General features: G+C 40.9%; 1 protein-coding gene across 2 annotated transcripts in view; it reads left to right on the top strand.

Annotated features, from left to right (window-relative positions):
* Positions 1-20,096: 20,096 nt before the first annotated feature.
* kiaa0232 (KIAA0232 ortholog) overlaps positions 20,097-25,038 on the top strand; it is a 122,002-nt gene continuing 117,060 nt past the window's right edge. For both annotated transcript variants that reach the window (XM_067994323.1, XM_067994322.1), the window contains exon 1: positions 20,097-20,308. The gene's annotated coding sequence lies outside the window, so the exon portion shown is untranslated. The remainder of the gene's footprint in view (positions 20,309-25,038) is intronic.

The raw sequence follows: 25,038 nt of genomic DNA, 5'->3' as shown, positions 1-25,038 counted from the left end.
CTCTATAGAGAGGGGGAATCAGGGGCAATTAATCAGGTTCACCCTCTCATATATCCTGGTAGCTGGACATCTTACACCTGGTTACATTGGTGTGCACAGATTTCTACCCCATTCTCTTGGCTGGTGTGTTCCATACACTGTTCAGAAAGGCAGAAAAAATAACATAAATAAATGCTTTATCCTAATTTTCTTTATAATTGTAAATATGCATGGGATAAGTATTATAATGTAATGCATTTAAATTAAAAAGAGAATTGAGAAAGTCATTGAATTTCAGTTTCTTTTCAATATTTTCATCATCTATAAAAGTTTTGCATACAACAAACACTTTCTCTATACTTTACTTCCTGTATCACAATCTTTCAGTCACTCTTTCATATGTTGACATTTATAAGATGTCATGCTTTTCTATTTTAATCAATTGGTCAACTATCACACATCTATAATATAAAAGCTTGCAAGTCTTCCAAAACGAGGTGGCAGTACCGTACCTCCCAGTCACATCACCTAGATTTGTCCACCATTTTACTTTTCTAACCAGCTCCCACCACCAGACTTTGGGGTTTGTTCTCTCCCTCACCCAATATTGGGAGGTTGGGTCCTGCCCGCTCTCTGTCTACCCAGTTTCCTGTCCTCAGTTGTAGTGGTCAGGCCTCAAACTTAGCACCTTGGGCCTACCTACATGTGATCATCTGATTCTGATTTCAGGACTTGGTCTACCCGCCCAGTTTTTTGTCCTTGGTCATACTGCTTCTCAGCTCAATATTCAGAAATCGGCTTTTAGATTTTTTTTTGAAACGTTGCTATGGGTGGTAGAAGAAAATCCACTGTGGAAGGGCTGTGTGCATGGTCATGGTGGAGAGCAAAACAGTGGATCCCTGACACAAGTGTGAGCAAATCCACAGGAGATCTGTTGGCAATACAATGAAAGTCTTACTCACTTCCTGTGTCACACTTGGTTCCAGTAACACTGTCAGCGTCACACTTTGTTGATATCACTCCAATTATAATAGAACAAAGTATCCTCCGATTCACCATGACAGTAGATCTGCTAGATCAAAGTTTTGAAACCTGTACACTTAGCTGAGTCGTCAACTGCAAAGAATGATACTCAAATGTGTTGCACTGATGTTAAAACTCGAATGATGAACTTCAGCTAAAACCAGAAAACATATCAATTTCATTTAAAAACAGTTCTGATTAAATGTTACCCATGACTCCTTCATAATAGATGCTGGACGCACTAAAAACACAATGTAAATTTTCACCATGTAATAAAATTTGGAGCTGTAATTACGTAGACTTTGGCTGGGATTTTGCTCTTTGGTGGAATTCTGCCCCAACTTCAGCAGCGCAGGAATTTTGCTTGCCCTAACGGCTCGCCCCTGGCCGGACAGATTTTCCAGAGTCAGGGCAATTTAAATATTGGCATGGGTTCCTGGAGGGATTTCTGCCTTCAGCAGGAGCTTGCCTGAAAGGGCCACAAAATAGCTGCAGCAGGCCTCGGGCACCAGCAGTAGTGTAGTGTACCCGGTCATCTCTGGAGCTGGCCACACTTTTTTTTTTAAGTTGACATAAATCCATTTCAACCTATGCAAATGGCTGCCCTGTGAATATGTTGGATGATGTATTTCCATCATTTGTATGTGATTAGAATTAGAGCAGGCGTATTTTACATCCTCTGTCACTTCTGTGGAAAAATCCGACCTCAAAGAGAATTTCCTGACCATGTCAGCTGGAGATAAGCCAGAAAACCAGTGCATTGCCAGCGGCCTTTAGGTATATCACTTTGTGGATACCTTAAATTTTCATTTTGTCAGTCTCATTTTTAATGGGATGATTTTTCAAAATTGAAAATGGATATGGAGGCAAAGTTTTTTTAAAAAAATTACCTAAAGTTTAATGATAAAACTCACAAAAAAACTTTTCTTAAAAAGATTTACACAATACAATATTCAATGAAAGACACATGCACACACATACACATATACAAAATCGTATGGAAAATTTAGGCACAGTGGCAAGCACCATTATAGATATATCTATTGTGAGGGGCTCAGTTCGTGAGTTTCAGGAAAGAGCAATTGGTGAAGCACAAAGCATGAGTGAAGAGGAGGAAGTGCAGGATGAACTGCAGGAAACACAACCTGATGGCCAGAAGGCCAGCTCAAGGACTCCTTCAGCTGCTGAGCCCAGGGATCCAGGCCTCACAGTGCCGGTCTATATTTAGAAATCTTGGTAGCTCAAACTCAGCACGTCAGAGTCAGCTGTAAACCACTATGAAGAACATGGCCATTCCAGGGCACTCTGTAGCAGAGCCTCTACTAGTCAAGGTCATTAGCTCACGTGTAGCTACCATCACAAATGCTATGACTGGGGCTCTAAACCTCTTGGGTTCCATTCTGCTACTGTATTTTTTCTCTGGATTCACTATATTGGGTACTCAGATTGAGACAGCAATAACACTGGCTTCACCAACTTCATTGCTGCCCACCAGCCTCCTCCCATACAGATCTCTGGATATGCTGAGAATATGCACAGTAGTAGGGGATTGGCAAGATATGGCACAGATTTTAGATATGTCTTTGGAAGCACCATCATATCCATAACACTTAGTTGCCCCACTCAAATTATTTCAGATACATCAGGTAGTGTACAGGCCCAAGCAGCTACTGCATCAATATCTGTGGCACCTGAGATTGCAGGACCACCTACTGACCCATCCCTAGAGGCAGACATTGACATCCACGCTGACATCTTAGTTCTTTCTCCCACCGAGGGGGGCGGGGGTTGGAAAGAGGGTGTACGCTTAGAAGGATCAAACAGTAAGGCAATAGAAGAAACACACCCTAGACTTTCACTAAGGAGAAGGATCAGGGTAAAACACACTGAATACACTTATAGCACACATTGTAAGGGTTAATAAAAGTTGGCTTGGCTGACACTGGAATGTGTCCTGATGGTTCTTTTGGTATGAAGCAGCTTAAGGAGAAATGAAATAGCATTCAACAGCCTTGATATACAGCTGTACTCAATGAAGGCAATGCTTCATTTGGCAAAGATGACTGTTGTGCATTGGAGCTGAAGGCCTTAATTGAAGCTTTGGTCTTGACCTGATGATTCTTCCTAACTGAACTGGTCTTTGCTCAGGCAAGTTCTTTGTCTAATGGTCAGGTTAATTTTCTTCCTCTGATTGCTGCCACCTTTCTTTTCTTGGCTGCGTTCTTTGTAGGGCAAACTGCACAGGATACAGCACATGAAAAATGTTCACTAAACAAAGGAACACAGATGACAATTGGAGTACAGTTTTAAGAAGCTGTCAGATGGACTCAAAGAAGTTTCCCTACTTTTGTTTGTCCAAGAATAGCAAATAGCAGAAAAACTATGATTTGAAAAAATGTACACTAAAAACAGCAATGTACCTTTTAGAGTAAGGACTTAACTTGCAGTATCCATTTGAAATGGGTGCCCAGCCTCTGGATGCAACAGGCTCCATGTTCACTGATGTCACTCAACTCTATCTCCACCACCTCTCCCAAACCCCTAACTACATTTGGGTTGTGAGATTGCTCGTTCAAAATCTGGTCTTGGATGACTCTTAGGGCTAGAAATTGGACCATATTTGTTATTTTGACGCTCTGCAGCCTCTTGAAGTGCCAAGGTGGCCTCTTGGCTGTGCACGCACTTCTCTAGTATGATGTGCGCTGGATGCCATCTTGGTATAGGTAGTAGCGCATGCACAAATACCAAATGCTGGCAGCGTGTAAAATAAGGAGAAAATGGATACAATCAGTGAGCAATGCTGATTTAAAGTTTTGGAACTTAATGCACAGTCATAACCATGACCATCTGAATGTGTTTTAGAGTGCCAGCGCTATTTAAAGGGACCATGGAGGATTTACAGGTTAGTGGCTGGATTATTGCTTTTGGCTGCTGATGCATTTGTAACTGTTTTTGGAGGTCTCCTATACTTGAATACTAGGACGTGGGGACATAGCCTAACATTTAGAGCCAGGATGTGCAGGAGTGAAGTTAGGAAACGCTGCTACATGCAAAGGGTGGGAGAAATTTGGAACGCTCTTCTGCAAACGGCAGCTGGTGCTAGTTCAATTGTGAATTCTAAATCTGAGATTGATAGATTTCTGTTAACCAAAGGGATTAAGGGATATGGGGCTAAGGTGGGTATATGGAGTTAGGTCACAGGTCCACCATGATCTCATTGAATAGTGGAACAGGCTCAAGGGGGTAAATGCCACTGCCACTTGCTGCCTCCTGTTATGCACCACCTTCTCCTGCAAGAAAGCAGGACGTGTGTCTGGGTGATGTGCCTGTAATGGTTGAATAGCTGCCAGTGTCTGTGGCCTGTGAGTTGTGGGTGGGCGGCTTGCAACAGTGGTAATGTGTAAAGGTGAGAGGAAGCATCTGATTGGAATTGTTGAGTACTGATGGAAAGAGTTTGTTGGTATGTGCGTGATGGGGGTGTAGTGCGTGGAGCAGTGGATCCGGCTAGTGGTGTAGTTGGTAGGAGAAGCCACTTGACAGTTGACCTCACTCACCTTGACCACTCATGTCAAACCATTGAACTTCTTCCTGCACTGCATCCATGTTCGTGGTGCTGTGTGCCTGGCATTGACTCTGTCCCCCGCTGCCTCCCACTGCCTTTTGGGCATATGTCTGGAGGGCCTCTTGGCCCGCTCCCCCCCGTGGATATAGGATGTCCCTCCTTCTGTCCATCTCTTGCACCATGGCCTCTAGTCCATCAGCAGAGAACCTTGGTGAACGCACTCCCGCAGGCCTGGTACCAACTCAGATCGGCAGAATGATGAGGTTTGGTATGCCCATTGGAGGATGTGGGATTTAGTAGTGCACAACCTTTATTCAACGTTTTAACAAAACTCAAGAGTTTATACACATAGGGACAGGACCTGCATCTGTGTTTTACGTGTGTGATGTCTGATCTCCGTTCAGATTCCGTGCAGACAGCAGACTATTATTTTTAGCAAATAACAGGTACCGGCTACCTTTAAAAGATTTTATAAAACATCCTCCCTTTGAGAGATTGGGACTCCCCCTGCTGTTGGAAAGTGCACATTTACTTGAATCGTTATGTTAGGTTTAGTTTTCAGTTGCCTGTCAGTTAAGTCCACAGGCAGGACAAATGTCTCATCCTGCCTTCGGAGGAAGCACCGGGCACTGGTGAATCGCAGATCGCAATACCCGCGCCCGGTTTTTGGGGTTATCCAATTTAACCCCCTTAATTTCTTCCAACTCAACATTGGCACCAACAATCACATTATTGCCCTCATTACTCTCCACTGATGGCACCACACGAAAGGGAATGCTACACAAGTGTCCACTCTCAGGCTGCTAAAGAACAGTTCTGAAGCATGAAACAGAACAAGAGTTGACTTGAGAAACACCATTAAGTATTTCCTTTTATGACATTTAGGATTTAGAGGCAGTTAAATATGTTTCCCCTTCAAAGGCCCCATCTCATCCTGTTAAATGTTGGAAGACTGCACAATTGGGCTTTTTCCCACAACATTGTTGCAAAAAAAAGTAAATGCAATGGCAGTTAAAAAAAAATCTTAACTTATTTAGACTTTCTTTTATTTTCATAAAATAATCTTTGGTATTGTGCAAACAATTGCCAGATATGCATTTTTTTTAAAACTAGATTTACTTGCTGAGTAACTATTTGAATGATATTTTGAAAACTCATTTCATTTTTCACTTCTTACAGTCAAAATAGGGAAGAGACTTTCATATTTTAAAGCTGGATGTGAATCCAGGTCCCGAAGATAAAAATAGAAGCATTTTAATCCTTGCAACAACCAGTTTCCAAGTTAAAAGTATGCAGAATTTTTAAACAGAAATCCATCTCATGCCCCAAGGATTTAGGCAATAACACCAAGCTGATTCTTCAATGATCTTCACTAATACTTTGCCAGGGAAAACATTGATGTTTAATCATGCCATATAAATAGCCCTATTGTCTGGAATAATCAGTAACAAGGACATTGAAATGACACCGCATGCATAGAGACAACTGTGCACATGCACAGGACCTGAGGCAATGGCACTGATATTCAGTAACTACATCAGTGTGTCTGCTATCTGGAGTTAAGCACAGGGCTTTAGTAGAAAATTAGTTTAATATTAAGTGTCATAAGACCACTAACAACTAATAAGGGAATACATCATTACTAATCATGACATTTATTTTATACACTCCGCAACTGAGGCTGTCTAGATAACGTAGCAAAATACAAATTGTAGTATCAGCTACATTTGGGCAGGGGGGTTTATTTATTTAATTCCAAATGTATTAGCTTTAAAACAATTAGAACAAACATCACAAAATATAGCAATGAAGATTATTATTCCTCTGTCACCATTTTGCCTCCCCAACGTTGTTCATCTCCATCCCTCCTTCTCATTGCCAAAACTCTAATATATGCTTTTATCATCCAGTGGCTGAACTTCTCCAATGGCTCCATTTCTACCACTCAAACTATGTCTTCCAGAATACCTGGGCCTATGTCTTCACCTGCTCCAAAATGAGAACACTGACTGCAACATTCTGGATGACTTGTTCGATGTCCTCACCCACACGACATGTCACATCCTCATCACCTCGTCCTTGCCAAGCTCCATTGGTTTGCTGCGTCAACGAGAATTAACTTCAAGATTTTGGTCCTCACTTTCCAATCCCTCCATGACCTCACTACTCTCTATTTCTGTGATCTCTTATGCCTTATGTCCCTATGCATATCCTCTGGTCCTCTAACATTGGCCTACTTCTTGTTCCCAGCTCCTCCTTTCCATCATCGGTGGACACTTCTTTAGCCATCTTGCCGCTGGAATTCTTTCCCTCAGTATCGTCACCTTGACACCTCTCTCCCTGCCTTCAAAAACATCTAAGACCCATCCTTTTGCTCTTTCCCCCGTGACCCTCTTATCTACCCGTTCGAATCCTCAGTCTCCACTTGCTATTCACCACCCTGTGAAGTGCTCCAATATGTGTGTATGTAATGAGTTCTATAGAAACGCAAGTTGTTGTGCTAGGATGGAGAACTATTTCACCATGAGTGCTGCTGATGAGATAAACCATTTTTATGCCACCTCCTCCCTTGGTAGCTGGTAAGTTACTTCATCCCACACTTTTCAGCTCCCAGTTGCATTTGAAAAACAAGTTAAAAAGTTTGATAAATACTGCTAGAGACAAGCTTGGAGGTGTTGTCTCTGTGCGAGGAATGAGAGCTCTAGATGCAGAGTCTTTCGCTTATAGATTTATTAGTGGAAATGATACTCAGACAACACACACGATGATGCTCAGACAACGCACCTTTACTCTTGGTTTACACTACCTACCATTAGCTTATCATTGCACAGATTGGGTATCAATGGTCTCAGGACGTAACAGAAGCCGTTTTGTCTCCTTACATGTACAGAAAAGGTAAACATATAGTCATCAAACAGATAGATGCATCTACCATAAGGTCAGATCTATGTAAATAACAAAACAACTATTTTTATGACGACAATGGCACCAATCTTGCAAGGAACCTTGGGATTTGGGTGACACTGACAAGGCTGTGTTTATTGCTCATCCCGAGTTGCCGTGATAAGGTGGTCGTGGGAGCAATTTAGTTGTTGTTACAACTCAGTGGCTTGCTAGGCCACTTGAGAGAGCATTAAGAGTCATCCACATAGTGTAGTGGTGTAGTGTGGGATTGGAGTCACAAGTAGGCCAGACTGGGTAGGGCTGGCAAATTTCCTTCTCTGAAGGATGTTAAACCAGTTGGGTTTTTATGACAATCTAGCAGCTTTCTTGATCTTTTGTTTTACTGGTGTCAGTCAACAAATTACCAGATTTATTGAATTCAATTTCACAATTTGCTAGGTGGGATTTTAACTCAAGACCTCTGGGCTACTAATCCAATTCCATAAGCAACACTACTATGCCCAGATTTATTAAAAATATTAGAAAATAAAAAAAAGAGAGATTATAAAGAGAATAGGAAGGAAAGGGAGAGAGATAATATATGGAATAGAAGTAATTTCTTAAAAGTGTTGATTTTTATTTTTTTACGTATATATTTTGGGCTATCCCTCACGTCTCAGTTGTTTTTATTACTGCTCTATATTAAGTGATTCCCAAATCCCAAACAGAGTGACAGATGAAATGTGAAAATGACTGGCCCAGGGACTACTACAGAACTTTCTGCAGATGCCAGTGTTTTAGATATTATGTGAATTACTTAATTTCACTCTACAAGTGCTTGACTGACATTTTCATAGTCCCTATCAGCATACAGTTGTTAAAAAATTAGGGGAAGTACAGCTTTCTCTCCTAAATATTATATTTGAATTAATTGTCTTTGAGCTAAAATATCAGGACGGACTGCTGAAATAGCCACCGAACCCCATTTCAATTTTTTACACATGACAGCCCTCTCTAAGATACTGAATCCAGAATAGAGTGGGGGGCAACATGAGTATCTGCAGATAAAGTGTAATCTTGGTTTCTATTTTGACATTGCTAAAACTGTGCAATATTAAAAAATCCTGGGTGCCAGGGTTCGGGTAATCACAGAGCAAATACAAAAGGTTCTGGAATGGAAACGCAAGCAGCCTGATATTGTGGCTCATGTGGGAACCAATGACATAGACAGGAATAGGTTCATGGTTCTGAAAAGGGAGTTCAAGGAGTTAAATTCTAGGTTAAGGAATAGAACCTCCAGGGTAGTAATCTCTGAATTACTCTCAGTGCCATGTGCTGGACGAGACAGGGAAAGAAAGATTAGGATTGTCAGTGAATGACTGGAAGGATGATTCAGAAGAGGTCGTTTTAGCTTCCTGGGACACTGGGGACACTTTTGGGGCCAGGGCAGGCTGCACAGATGGGATGACCTTCACCTAAACTAATTTATGTCTATGCGGATAGGGTTAATAGACCAGTAGGGAAAGATTTAAACTAGTTAGGTGGGGGCTGAAAGAGGGTTACCCAAATAAGAGTTCTATATACGAATGCATGTAGCATAAGAAATAAAACAAGTGAGTTAGAAGCACAAATTTAGCTTGAAGGGTATGATGTAGTAGCAATTACAGAGTCCTTGCTACAAGCTGGGCATGATTGGGAGCTAAATATCCTGGCTATAGGGTCTTTAGAAAAGGCAAGGAAATTGGGAAAGGAAGAGGAGTACTAATATTGATAAAAGACACAATTACAGCAGTAGTAAGAAGGGATTTCAGTAAGGGTGATCAAACACTATAAATACTATGGGTAGAATTAAGGGACAGTAAAGGATGCAAGACTCCAGTCGGAGTTATCTCCAGACCCCCTAATAGTAGTGATGTCTTGGGTTGATGTATAAATACGGATACCAGGGAAGCATATAACAAAAACAATGTGATTATAATGGGTGATTTTAATTTTCACGTAGCCTGGGAGAAGCAGAACTCAAGTAGTAAAAGCAATGAATTTCTAGAATGTATTTGGGACAGTGTTGTAGAACCAAAAAGGTGAACAAGCCATACTAGATTTAGTGATGAGTAATGAGCCAGAATTAATTAACAATCTGCCAGTAAGGGAATTTTGTGCAAATAGTGACCATAATATTATTGAATTTGAGATTAGGTTTGAGAGAGAGAAGAGGGAGTTACAAACCAAGGTTTTAAATTTAAGTGAGGCAAGCTTCAAAGAGATGAGAAATCAATTGATCACAGTAAAGTGGGCTGAACTATTAATGGGTAAACCTACAGACAAACAGTGGTATTCAAAGAAGTAGTTGGTATGATATAAAACCAATACATACCTGTAAAAGGTAAAGACTCTTATGAGCAGCTCAGCAACCATGGTCAACAAATGAGGAAAGAGACAGTGTCAAGCTAACAGAAAAGGCTTACACAAATGCAAGGAAGAGTGGAAATCTAGTGGCCTGGGAGAGCTATACAGAACAACAAAGGGATACAAATACAATAATACGATGTGCAAAAGGAGATAATGAAAAAAAAATTGCAAAAATATCAAATCTAACAGCAAAACTTTTTATATTTTTATATTAAGAGAAAGAGAGTGGTAAAAAGGAATGTGGGACCCACTAAAGACAGATGAGGCTATAATGGACAAAAGAAAAAGGCAGACTTCTTAGATCAGTACCTTGTATCTGTTCTCAGTGGAGAAAGAGGACAAAATACCAATAGTAAAAGGGAACCTAAAACTAAGTCAAGGGGAGGAATTTACTGGATTTAATATAAGTAAGAAAATGGTAATGGAGAAAACAATGAGACTTAAGATAGACAAATCTGCAGGACCTGGTGGTTTCTACCCGGGGTATTAAAAGAACTAGGGGAAGAAATTGCAGATGTGTTACTCATAATTTGCCAAAGTTCTCTAGATGGAGGAATTATGCCAATGGATTGGAAAATTGCAAATGTCAACCCATTATTTAAGAAGGGAGGGAGGAAAGGAGAAACCAGGTAACTACACACCTGTTTGTTTAACATCTGTTGTAGGGAAGTTCCTGGAATCTATCATTAGGTGTAGAGTGACCGAGCACTTGGAGAAGTGCTGATCAAAGAGAGTCAGCATGGATTTGTGAAGGGTAGATCATTTCTGATTAATCTAGTGCAAAGGTACTGAAAGCAATCAGAAAGGCTAATGAATTGTTTGAGGAGATAACTGGCATGGTGGATAGGGGAGTGTCTATGGATGTTGTCTATATGGATTTACAGAAAGCATTCAATAAGAACATAAGAACATAAGAACATAAGAAATTGGAGCAGGAGTAGGCCAATCGGCCCCTCGAGCCTGCTCCGCCATTCAATAAGATCATGGCTGATCTGATCCCAACCACAAATCTAAAGAACACAAGAAGTCGGAGCAGGACCCGGCCACATAGCCCCTGGGCCCTCTCCGCCACCCACAGGGCATTGACCGATCCGAACTCAGCTTCATGTCTAATTTCCTGCCCGCTCCCCATAACCCCTAATTCCCTTTACTTCTAGGAAACTGTCTATTTCTGTTTTAAATTTATCTAATGATGTAGCTTCCACAGCTTCCTGGGGCAGCAAATTCCACAGACCTACCACCCTCTGAGTGAAGAAGTTTCTCCTCATCTCAGTTTTGAAAGAGCAGCCCCTTATTCTAAGATTATGCCCCCTAGTTCTAGTTTCACCCATCTTTGGGAACATCCTTACTGCATCCACCCGATCAAGACCCTTCACAATCTTATATGTTTCAATAAGATCGCCTCTCATTCTTCTGAACTCCAATGAGTAGAGTCCCAATCTACTCAACCTCTCCTCATATGTCCGCCCCCTCATCCCCGGGATTAACCGAGTGAACCTTCTTTGTACTGCCTCGAGAGCAAGTATGTCTTTTCTTAAGTATGGAGACCAAAACTGTATGCAGTATTCCAGGTGCGGTCTCACCAATACCTTATATAACTGCAGCAATACCTCCTTGTTTTTATATTCTATCCCCCTAGCAATAAAAGCCAACATTCCGTTGGCTTTCTTGATCACCTGCTGCACCTGCATACCAACTTTTTGATTTTCTTGCACGAGGACCCCCAGATCCCTTTGTACTGCAGTACTTTCCAGTCTCTCGCCATTAAGAAAATAACTTGCTCTCTGATTTTTCCTGCCAAAGTGCATAACCTCACATTTTCCAATATTATATTGCATCTGCCAAATCTCCGCCCACTCACCCAGCCTGTCTATATCCCCTTGCAGGTTTTTTATGTCCTCCTCACTCTCTACTTTCCCTCCCATCTTTGTATCATCTGCAAATTTTGATATGTTGCACTCGGTCCCCTCCTCCAAATCGTTAATATAGATTGTAAAGAGTTGGGGACCCAGCACCGACCCCTGTGGAACACCACTGGTTACTGGTTGCCAGTCCGAAAATGAACCATTTATCCCAACTCTCTGCTTCCTGTTCGATAACCAATCCTCCACCCATGCCAGAATATTACCCCCAATCCAGTGATTTTTTATCTTAAGTAATAATCTTTTATGTGGCACCTTGTCGAATGCCTTCTGGAAGTCTAAATACACTATGTCCACTGGTTCCCCTTTATCCACCCTATACGTTATATCCTCGAAGAACTCAAGCAAATTTGTCAGACATGACTTCCCCTTCATAAAGCCATGCTGACTTTGTCCTATTAAATTATGCTTATCTAAATGTTCCGTTACTGTCTCCTTAATAATAGACTCCAAAATTTTACCCACCACAGATGTTAAGCTAACTGGCCTATAATTTCCAGCCTTCTGCCTACTACCCTTTTTAAATAACGGTGTTACATTAGCAGTTTTCCAATCTGCCGGGACCTCTCCTGAGTCCAGGGAATTTTGGAAAACTATCACCAAAGCATCCACAATCCCTACTGCCACTTCCCTCAAGACCCTAGGATGGAAGCCATCAGGTCCAGGGGATTTATCCGCCTTGAGTCCCATTATTTTACTGAGTACCATCTCTTGAGTGATTTTAATCGTATTTAGCTCCTCCCCCCCGAGAGTCCCCTGTTTGTCCAGTGTTGGGATATTCTTAGTGTCCTCTACTGTAAAGACTGAAACAAAATATTTGTTCAGCATTTTTGCCATCTCCATGTTTCCCACCATTAATTTCCCGGTCTCATCCTCTAAGGGACCTATGTTTGCCTTAGCCACCCTTTTTCTTTTTATATAACTATAGAAACTCTTGCTATCTGTTTTTATATTTTTTGCTAATTTCTTTTCATAATCTTACTTCCCTTTCTTAATCAATCCTTTAGTTACTTTTTGCTGTCTTTTGAAGAATTCCCAATCTTCTATCCTCCCACTAAGTTTGGCTACCTTATATGTCCTTGTTTTTAGTCGGATACTATCCTTGATTTCTTTACTTAGCCACGGGTGGCTGTCATTTCTTTTACACCCTTTTTTCCTCAGTGGAATATATTTATTTTGAAAGTTGTAAAATAACTCCCGAAATGAACACCACTGCTCATGTACCGTCTTACCCTTTAATCTATTTTCCCAGTCCACTTTAATCAATTCCGCTCTCATACCATCATAGTCTCCTTTATTCAAGCTCAGTACGCTTGTTTGAGAATCAACCTTCTCACCCTCTAATTGGATATGGAATTCAACCATGTTGTGGTCGCTCGTTCCAAGGGGATCCTTAACTAGGACATTATTAATTAATCCTGACTCATTACACAGGACCAGGTCCAAGGTTGCCTGCCCCCTTGTAGGATCAGTTACATACTGCTCAAGAAATCCATCCCTGATGCACTCAATGAACTCGTCCTCAAGGCTGCTCTGCCCAATTTGATTTGTCCAGTTAATATGATAATTAAAATCCCCCATAATTATGGCTGTTCCCTTATTACATGCCCCGACTATCTCCTGATTAATACTTCTTCCAGCAGAGTTGCAACTATTAGGAGGCCTATATACTACGCCCACTAATGTTTTTTTTCCCTTATTATTCCTTATCTCCACCCAAACTGTTTCATTATCTTGATGCTTTGTCCCAATATCATTTCTCTGTATTACAGTGATTCCTTCCTTTATTAACATAGCCACCCCACCTCCCCTTCCTTCCTGCCTGTCCTTCCTGATTGTTAAATACCCTGGCATATTTAATTCCCAGTCGTTGTCACCCTGCAGCCATGTTTCTGTAATGGCCACAAGATCATACCCATACGTAGTTATTTGTGCCGTTAACTCGTCCATTTTATTACGAATGCTACGTGCATTCAGATAAAGAACTTTCAAATCTGTTTTGTGACGCTTAGTTCCTGCTTTTTCCTTTTTTAACACTTTACCTATTACTCCATACCTTCTGTCCCTTCCTGTTACGCTTTCCTCTCTCTCCCTGCTCAGGTTCCCAACCCCCTGCCACTTTAGTTTAAACCCTCCCCAACAGCACTAGCAAACACTCCTCCTAGGACAGCGGTCCCGGCCCTGCCCAGGTGCAGACCGTCTGGTTTGTACTGGTCCCACCTCCCCCAGAACCGTTTCCAGTGTCCCAGGAATTTGAATCCCTCCCCCTTGCACCATTCCTCTAGCCACGTATTCATTTGAAATATCCTCCTATTTCTACTCTGACTAGCACGTGGCACTGGCAGCAATCCTGAGATTACTACCTTTGAGGTCCTATTTTTTAAATTTACCTCCTAACTCCCTATATTCTGCTTTTAGGACCTCATCCCCTTTTTTACCTATATCGTTGGTGCCTATGTGCACCACGACAGCTGGCTGTTCGCCCTCCCCCTCCAAAATGTTCTGTAGCCGCTCCGAGACATCCTTGATCCTTGCACCAGGGAGGCAACACACCATCCTGGAGTCTCGGTTGCGGCCGCAGAAACGCCTGTCTATTCCCCTTACAATTGAGTCCCCTATCACTATAGCTCTGCCACTCTTTTTCCTCCCAGCCTGTGCAGCAGAGCTACCCGTGGTGCCAGGAAGTTGGCTGCTGCTGCCTTCCCCTGATAAGTCATCCCCCCCAACAGCATCCAAAGTGGCATATCTGTTTGAGAGGGGGATGGACACAGGGGACCCCTGCACTACCTGCCTGCATCTCTTACTCTTCCTGGTGGTCACCTATTCACTTCCTGCCTGTATACCCTTTACCTGCGGTGTGACCAACTCGCTAAACGTGCTATCCACGAGTTTCTCTGCATCGCGGATGCTCCACAGTGAGTCCACCCGCAGCTCCAGCTCCGAGATACGATCGGTCAGTAGCTGCAGGTGGACACACTTCCCGCACACATGGTCGGCAGGGACACTGGTAGTGTCCATGACTTCCCACATCTTGCAGGAGGAGCATATCACGGGTGCGAGGTCTGCTGCCATGACTTGCCTTAGCTGAGTTACCCCTTTTAAATTACGTTGAAATTAGAAAATGTTAACTATACTAGGGACCTAGGTTCACTAAAAAAAAACACTATCTGCTATAAAACCTGCAGATCTTCCCTTTCTTATTACTTTACTTACAGTAAAATGGTAGAAATACTCACCTGAACCTACTCACCAATCAGCTGCCTCCCCTGTGCCGCGTCACTTTCTGACTGGTGACGTCACCCCGAACTGCCGCTGGTCTCAGAGTCTCGCTCTCAGAGTAAGCTCTGGTCTCGCTCTCTCCGCGCTGTTTATATCTCCGCTCTGGTCTCGCTCTCTCCCGCCGCTCACCGACATGAGAAATTATCAAAAATGAAAATACACAGAATTGGAGGTAACCTTGTGATGTGGATTGTTAATTGGTTGGGAGGTAGGAGACAGAGATTAGAGATAAAGGGGACATTCTCTGATTGGCAGGATGTGACAATTGGTGTTGCCAAGGGATCTGTACTGGGGCCTCAGCTTTTCACCACATATATTAATGACTTGGATAAAGGAATAGAGTGTTGTATATCCAAGTTTGCTGATCATACTAAGTTAGGAGGCACAGTAAGTTATGTAAATGGGAGCAGGAAGTTACAAAGGGATTTAGACAGACTAAGTGAGTGGGAAAAACTATGGCAGACGGAGTTCAATGTGGGGAAGTATGAGGTCATCGACTTTGGATCTATGAAAGATAAATTGTAACATTTTCTTAATAGGGAGAGACTAGTAGCCATGGAAGAGCAAAGGTATTTAGGTGTCCATGTACACAAATCACTAAAAGCTAGTGCACAGGTACTAAAAGCAATCAGAAAGGCTAATGGAAGGTTGCCCTTTATCTCAAGGGAGTTGGAATACAAAAGTGAGCTTGTGATGCTTCAGTTGTATGCAACCTTGGTCAGACCCCATTTGGAGTACTGTGTTCAGTGTTGGGCACTGAATCTCAGGAAAAACATACTGGCCTAGGAGGGGGTGCAGTGCAGGGTCACCAGAATGATACCGTGTCTTAAAGGGTTAAATTATGAGGCCAGGTTGCAAAAGCTTAGTTTGTATTCCCTTGAGTTTAGAAGGTTGAGGGGTGATTTAATCAAGGTGTTTAAAATGATAAAGGGATTTGATAAGGTAGCTACAGAGAAACTATTTCTGCTGGTAGGGGAAGCCAGAACAAGGGGGCATAATCTTAAAATTAGAGTTAGGCAAGTTAAAAGTAAAATCAGGAAGTATTTTTCACACAAAGAGTAGTGGAAATCTGGAACTCTATTCCTCAAAAAGCTATGAATGTTGGATCAATTGCAATTTTCAAGACTAAGATTGAGATAGTTATGTTAGGTAAGGGTATTAAAGGATATGGAGCTAAGGTGGGTAAATGAAGTTGAGGTACAGATCAGCCATGATCCAAGGGCTAATTCCTGTTCCGATGTTCATAAAGCATAAAATTATGTCATTGCATAATACTATAATTGTATAATTTACATTTTCAGCACTCATCTTAAAAGAATGCAACTTAAAATAACTAATATTATGAATGTACAAAAAGTAGGACAGGAAAAGACTGGCTGGTCCATCAAGCCTGTTCAAACAGCCATGACGCATTAAGCAGCATCACTCCCAGTGTATCCCCTGACTTGCAGTGATGTAATCTCCTGGAAGAGGAAAAAAAAGATTAAAAAAGACACTAGGCCAATTCATAGAAAAAAATCTGGGTCATTTTTCTCCAACATCAAAGGCAATCAAAACGAGTTCTAGGACATCACAGTGACCATGAGGGAAATACCCAATGTCTTTCCTTCCTTTCGTATACAGCGATATTAGCCACAGTAAGGAACTCTTCCAACTCCTTTTTGAATTGGCACAGCGAATCTGCACTCATCATGAGCCTATAACTTGTTCTAAGTGTTGACAACCCTTTGCGCAAAGAAAAAACTCCTCTGACATTTAACCTACTCCTATGCTTGCATAGCTTATATGCAGGACCCTTCATTTTCCCTAATCTATCTAGTTCAAATAATCTATCCAGACAGACAAGAGTCAAGTCCCTAAAACAATAGCAAAACAGTCTTGTCCCTTCATCGTTTTGAATGCTTTAGTTAAATCTCCCCAAAGCCTATGTATTTCTAGAGTAAAAAGACCCAGCTCTCTAAGCCTATCATTATAATTAAGGGCTTTTATAAAGTAGGATCATTCTAGTGGCCTTTCTTTGAACATTTTCCAAGGCCTCTATGTCACCCACCACGTGAGGGGACCAGAACTGAATACAATATTCCAGATGAGGCCTAACTAAAGTCTTGTACAAGTATGCTATAGTTCTTTGAGTTTTATACCAAATTGTCCTCGCTATACATCCCAGTACTCTATTTGCCTTCACAGACATCACGGCACTGGTTGTGTGCCTTCTCAGGCCCGTTCCCCACTCAACAGACTTCAATTCTGTATCAAGCTTGGTATATACATGGTTGGCGTTAACCCAACCCACATGCTTTTATCTACATTAAACGATATCTGACAGATGCAGGTCCATTGCATCTAGATAAGATTGTGGTCTTTTTCTCGTCTAGGGTCCTAACACTAGCACAGATCTTCATGTCATCCGTGAACTTGCGGACAATACCCTAATACTTTCTCGAGGGCAATTAGGGATGGGCAATAAATGCTGGCCTCGCCAGCGACGCCCACATCCCGCGAACGAATAAAAAAAGAAACGATTAATGTAGCTCGTGAAGAGCAGTGGTCCCAACATGGATCCCTGTGGACTCCACTACTAACTGGTCTCCATGCAGAACACTTCCATAAAAACAACCCTCTGCGAGAAAGCAACCAATTCCCTAGTCAATCCAGTATCTACCTTCCTATCCCACCGGACTCTATCTTAATAAAGTAATTGATTATGTGGCACCTTGTCAAAAGCTTTCCAAAATCCAAATAAATAATGTCGACCGGGCTACTTTCCCCCACCAACCTGGTTACCTCCTCAAAAAATTCAATCAGGTTGGTGAAACATGACTCTTTTCCAGATAATTCCACCATAAACATAAAACACTGACAATATATAATTAATAGATTCTTTAATTATTACTTTTCTAAAAGAATAACAGTCGTTGTACCCATTTCTGGTTCTCTTGCCAGGCCCACCATCTTAAAACAACCATAACTTAAACTGTGAGTGTACATTTCTGCTCACCTGCAGTCTGACCGAATTGCTTTGGCACAACTACAGATGCAGAGGTCACTACGTTCAAACAAATGACAGCATGGAGAGACTAGAACAAAATTGGAAGTACATTTGCACAACCATTTGTGAAAAAAATTTAAAGAAAAGTATCCTGAAGATTAAAAGTCTATTTAAAAAGTCTTTTCCTTTTTTAAATATTATCTAAACATAAAAATTACAGCAATTTTTACATTTTATATGATGTATTTTAAATTTTGTATACAAGACATTTTCACTGCTATTTTACTTTTATTTGCAGTAATCAATTCAGTTCAGGTTATCCTACAAAATTAGTAAAACTATTTAACAGTTTTTTCCAAAAATAAAAAAATCCCTTTCAGTCTTTTTGAGGGAAAATATGAGAAAACAAGTGGAAATAGCTACCGTAATTTTAGTAAAAGTAATTAATTTTGTTTGGTCTGTTTTCTTGATAATACTGGATATTAAAAAGAGGTTTCTGGAAAATATCAAATAATGTCTTATATATACAGTAACTGTGATGTTTTAAATATGCATAATGAGAAAATATGTAACACCATTTACATTTCAAAAACAGGCTGACCTGATGACTCTTTAATGTCTGAGTGTGACTTACTCATGGTTAGCACCATGAGTAGATACGGATTATGTTCAATAGTTCATCACATTCTCTTAATCACTTATTAATACCACTGCTTAGATAAATAATTAAAATGATACAATGCAAAATAGATATATTAATTTTAAATACAAATTGTAATGATGCACAAATCACAGAGTGGTTTCGGTAACATCTCTGCTCTATTGTGATATGGGCTTCATGATATAGAAAAACATATTTCCCTCAGAAAACTTCAATACAGGTATGGATGGTATAGTAGTTTATTTTATTTCTGGTACAATTACCAATTCAACCTTATGTGCAAATCAAAACTTTTTCTGCCATTATTAAATTTAAAAAAAAAATACAATCTGCTGCAGCTGTGTATATAAAAATATAATTATGTATTTAATCCATGTGATAAACAGCTGTCATCTCACGTATGCTGAACTTACTTCCCCCTACGAGATAAGTCGAACAGGAACTCATTTCCCAGAAGTCACTGGCAATTGAAAAAATCAGGCCCGGTGCCCACTGGCACTGAGCACCAGTGAGCTCACAGTTGCAACCATAGCAACTCTCACCCAATAAGTACCTATTTTATCGTTCCCACTTAGCACACACAAAAAAAAGACTGCCATACTGGGACAAAACTCCACCACTAAAGGTAAGCCAATGTACACGCTCACCTGCACCACACGTTGTGTACTAAATACACCGTTATCGAATATGATAGCCACGACATTCGTGTAAGAGATAACTCATCCAGACACGCTGTATTTAACGTTTTAAGACTGGCAATCACCCACCTTGGTTTAAACTTATTTATTTTGATGTACGCCATTCTTAAAAATAAACACAGCTTCATTAATTTAAACTGATTTGCAATTTTTCTCACTCTTTGCGACTATTTATTCCGATGTGATATCTTTATTTCTAACTTTGCTTATTGTGTATTGACTTGAGAAATTAATAACTTTAATGTGCTGTTATGAAAATATATACCGTATTTATATATTCCGCAACTCTCAACCGCCCTATCGCATCTTCCTAGCCAGCCTCGCAATAACTTACATCTAAATGTATGACAGGTCCCGTCAAAAAAAAAAGGTATTTCTTTAACCACCCGCTCACGTATTTTGTCGGCCGTTAAGATTTATTTTATTCTCACTGTTACACGACAACGATGGCTCCATTCCTGAACCCCGTCCAGCAACAGCAACACTTTCCCCAGCTCAGTCCCTTAAAGGGCCTGCAGGAAACTCCCTCTTCTCATTCCCGCTAACTAGCCCGGCCACTGCGCAGCCCGGCGGAGGGAGGCGTGGTGCGGCGCGTGCGACCTACATTGTCCGCGCCCTTGTGGTCTGGCGTGTACCGTGCGCGCGCGCGCGCGTGTGACGTGATCAGCGGAGTGATCGTGTTGCGAGGGGCGGGTGTGCTGCGGCCTGTCGCCTGACTACGTGCTTCCCTTGGCGACGGGGGCCTCGCGCTGTGTGGCTGCGGCTTGGGGACGTTAATCGAATCACAGGCACACGAGAGTGAGAAGGGAGGACGATCTTGCTGCCAGCGCCGGACAGAGCGATCGGGGCCGCGCCTCCTCCTCCTCCTCCTCCTCCTGCTGCTGCTGCTGCGGGGAGAATCGGGTGAGTAACACTTACTGTAATAAAGCTTAATAACTGGACGCGTCGCCGCTCTGTGATCACCCTTTCCCTGAAGCTGCGCTTTTACCGGAGTGGCGGCAGCTCTTCTCCGTTGTCTCTCTCCATGGTTGACGCGCCTGCCGCCGTTGGGGACGGGGCGAGGAGGAGAAAAGAGGGGGCGGGGGCCGTCAGTTGTGTCTTTATGTGTTTGTTGTAACAAGTAACCGGCTTGTTCACGGTGCCGGGCGTGTGTGTTTTTAAATGTCAGCCGGCGGCCTCGACCTGCGTCAGAATGGGGAACGGTTTAAAATTCAAAAAATAACAATCGTTTTATTCAGTGACAGGTCCATAGCATTTGATTTCATCTCCCCTGTCTTTCGTTAATAGGCCAACGTTTATGAATGCCAACGTTTTCTTCTCTTTATAGACATGTAAATCGTCAGAAAGTGATCTGGTTTTGAATAAGGGCAAGTGCGTACGTTTCTACACCCCCCCCCCCCCCCGGTGTTTGTCCTTAAACCGATGGGCCTCTCTGAATTAATAGCTAATTACAACCTGACTTGATAGCCTTCTTAACTATTGTGACGTCGAAGGATTGACGGGGGCTTTAACCAGTGGGAATGTGGGCCGGGTCCACTGACTTTGTACGTCAGGGCGCTGATCGCGAGTCCCGACCAATCGTGACGGAAGGGGCGGTGCTTTCGCGGTCAGGTTAGGTGGAGTAGTCACAGGGAGAAGGGGGAGGGGAAGAGGCAGGTCGATTTCAATCGGTTTAATTCATTCCAAGTAAATTCCGATTAGAAGACACCAACTCTTCTTCCTCCTATAAATGTAGCGCGTGTGAGCTGTATGAATAATGCGCCAGGACGGGGTTTTAAATCCTCTCTACAGCTTGTAGACTAAGTTGAGCAAAAGGTCAAGTTCAAAAATGGACTGAATTATTTTTTGTACAGTAATTTGCTTGCATTTTTAACGATCTTTTGTTTTTAAACGGTATTTAATAAACTGGTTTGTGTGACCTGTTTTTAAAAAAAAATCCAATGCGTTTTCCAGTTTGTTACGTTCGTTATCTATACACAAGGGTATTCCACCGGTTGGAATGACCCTTCCTATTCTATATCTAATTTTGTTTCTGCTCCTCAGGATTATTTTTTCATATTCAGCCCAGTTTGAGGCTAAGGATTACCGATTAAACGGAATTTCGTTTTCCCGATGGATGCTTTAGGGGGTGGGCGAGGTTATTAACGTGGTGTCTATTGGGTCGGATTGAGGCTGTGGTTTTGTGTCCACCTGGTGCAGAGTCCGCTGGTCAGGTTTCTCGCCGTTCTGAAAATAGCGAGATTTTGGAGCACTGAATAATACTAGTTGCCAGGTACAGAATTCAGATGTTAGTTTTTTCACCATTTCTCTATCAGGAACTGGTGACGAGAGTTCGTTATGATTTTTGCAATGAAATGTACGTTCTGCCATCTTTAACCTTCACATGGGGCCGCTGTCGTTCTTTTGACATCCCACCTTTAAAAGTGATCGTGAACCTTATGTATACCAGTACAAAGTACCTCATCCTTATCTAGCGTTTTCGGGTTTTACATACACAACCTTGTGATTCAGGTTAAAAAAGCCAGAGCCGTGGTCATGTTATAATTTTTTAAGCCTCCATAAATCCTATTTAATGCAGATCATGATCCGTGTTTATTTTTACACTGTAATCCCGGGAGTCCCCAGATTAATTTTATGTTGATATATCAGGATTCTTAAATGGAACGTTTAGGTTTAACGATGCGATCAGATTGTGTTGTTACTTCGTGTTCTTACGAGTTTATAAAGTGATTAGGTTGTTTGGCACAAACGTCCATTTAGCTTTTTTGACCCCTTTTCTAAATTTAAAATTATGTCGTCATGGTTTTAAGGCTTAGTCGTAACCAAAGATCGAAGTCTCTATCTTAATAAATTGTTAATGTTCAGTCAAATAAGTATCTGTACAATTAGCCCGTTTTATATGCTACATATGTGTGTGGTATTCCATAAATGACATATAAAAGTAAGTCCTACCTTATCAGTAATATCTAAACGTGCTGGGATATGGGGCGTGGTTGGCGGAATTGTAGAAACTATGTAAAACCATTCGCTGCAGAGTGATAGAAGGCTTATTGGTAAATTGCAGCTACGTATCTCGAAGGGATGATGGTGACATGTCTTTTCTGTCTCGATGTGATAACACTTCTCCTTTGGCATTAGTATACTTTTTATTATAAAATGATCGAGCTCAATTCAGGGAACCTAAAATAGAAAACGGAGTGTCGACAATACTTGTACTTACTTGGCGAGAATCTGGTATTTTTAATTCTAAATTCTGTTGAAATAAAATTTGAATATTGGTTGGAAATTTGTTTCTAACTGCTTACCTTATTTTCTTAAATTGTGAAATAATCCAGTATGTAAAATATTATAAATGGTCCTTCCAGCATGATTTTTCATCATGATTTGAGTGGCTCTAAATTCGTCTTGCTTCCGGGAATAATTGTATGATTTTTGAGGAAAACGGTAATGCAGGACAAGAACACAAAGTAGTGACCTGGAATTCATAACTGCTTGAAGTGTTGCATAATTTAGCTTCTGTATTGCAGTATCGGAAGAGAAGTTTCATTGCAGCGTAAATTAAAACTTGCAGTGTGGAATTGTGTTTATCGAATGACCTTATATTGCACAGCATGTTTCTTTGTTTGTGATTTAGAATTTGCTGGTACTGTAATAAATGCTAGGTTTTGATTGCGCTACTTTGTTACCCAAAGTACATTTTCTTCAGCGTCATTTTGTCATCAGCACTGCAGCTGCCGGTAAGTCTGTGGGAGTTGCCAGTAATGCTGCAGAGCATGCTCTGGAACCGTACACTTGTGAATTTTCTGGATAATATGTTAAAATGACATTACTGGTGATGATTTAGATATATAATTTCATAAACTTCCATTACTGTATCTTAAGTGAATACGCCACCCACAGTTTATTTTGCCAGTTGATTTTCTTGGTGATTCCCATATATAAAAAGCATCTGTTTCCTTCAGAAAAACTATTTAATTGGAGGTAAGTATGATGTCCTTTGACCACACCTGAAATCTTAGTGTATTCTTGGACTTGTGATGCAGAATGCAAAAGACATTTACTTTTGGCCTGTGGTAGTTTACTTTGTTTTGAAACATTCTAAGGTGGATATTTATAATAGTAATTTCCATGAGAGGAAAAAGGGGAGGGAAGGGAAATCAGTCGGTTTTTTTTTGGGGGGGGGTGGTGTAGATAAGATTATTTTCTACCATTATGGAAACATTTGTTGAGTACCAGTTTGTGTTTGGGAACTATAGAATTAAAAAAAACTTATTGCATATATTCCTGTCTTGGAGTATTTCAGTACATTGCAATTTATTTGTAATATTTTTATTAGACCTATTAAAACAAAATTTTTATTGCAAAAAAAAATGCTAATTTACACAATTATGATCTGGTTCCTTAATAGCCAAACAAAATTGGTCAATGGTTGAGGGAACAGATTAAACAACTGTAGTTTGAAGTTACAATGCAGGAATGATGTATGGATGGAGCTGATTGTCACCGTGATGTTTGACATGGCACAATTGATCTCTACTTTGAAAAGTTCCATTTTCAAATTTAGCCTCAAACCAATTAAGGGGAAGCTGAAAATTCCATGCAGCACATTATTCTTTAACAGTATGTATAGGATACTTCATCTTATTTTGATTTGAATTTTAGGCTATCTCAGTTTTTCAGCATTTTATTGTACACGCAGGTGCTACATTTATTTTCTTACTGAGAGAAATCAAAATGAATGATGAAGGCCTACAGTGCAAGACAACACCAAAGTTGAAAGAAATAAAAGAGAGATGAGCTAAATCAGGAAGTAGTGAATATGTGATGCCAGGCTTGGGTTTAAGGCCTGAATATTGTAGAAGGAAGGTAAAACTCAAGGAGCTAAGTAATTCCACAGTTTTGAAGTTCTGAGAAAGAACAAATTAAAGTAGGAGACTGTGTACAATGGCAAAGAAGGGGAGGAATTTCTGCAAGATATCTACGATTGCTTTTTAGACCAGTTTATTTTTAGTTCAACAAAGGAGGTAATGCTTTATCGAGTTTTAGGAAATTAAGTGGGGCAAATAGGTAATGTAAGAGTGGGGGAACATTGAAGAAACAGCTACTAACACGTAATTAAGTTTGAAATAAAAATTAAAAAGGAGATGGGACAGCTGAAGATACTTGAATGGGAGGGGGAACAGATTTCAATCATATAAGAAAGGAATTAACCTAGATAAATTGCAATAAGAAAGGACTTAACCTAGATAAATTACAAAAATAAACCTGGCTGATAAGGTGTTGGACAATAATGGGAAACTTGGAAATGGGAGATGAATAGGGTACAAGCAACACATATTCTCAGATGATAAAGGGGTGCATCAAAAGCTGGAATTTCTTGGATGAATAGAGAAAATTGAAATGAGACTTAAAAAAAGAGGTATATGACATTAAAGATAATAAAATTGATGAAACTTAAGTGAAGTATATGAAAATATAGAGGAAGTAAGAAAGATTAGTAAGGCTAAGTGGGGGGGCTGAAGAAAGGCCAGCAAGGAACGTAAAGGGAAATGGTAAAGGATTCTATAAACACGTGAAGTAAAAATAGTTAGGGAAAAGTTAGGACTAGTTAGAAATGAAAAAGGAAATCTCAA

This window comes from Heptranchias perlo, chromosome 1, assembly GCF_035084215.1.
Source record: "Heptranchias perlo isolate sHepPer1 chromosome 1, sHepPer1.hap1, whole genome shotgun sequence".
In the NCBI taxonomy this organism is placed as follows: Eukaryota; Metazoa; Chordata; class Chondrichthyes; order Hexanchiformes; family Hexanchidae; genus Heptranchias; species Heptranchias perlo.
This window is presented reverse-complemented; position numbering and strand designations above follow the sequence as displayed.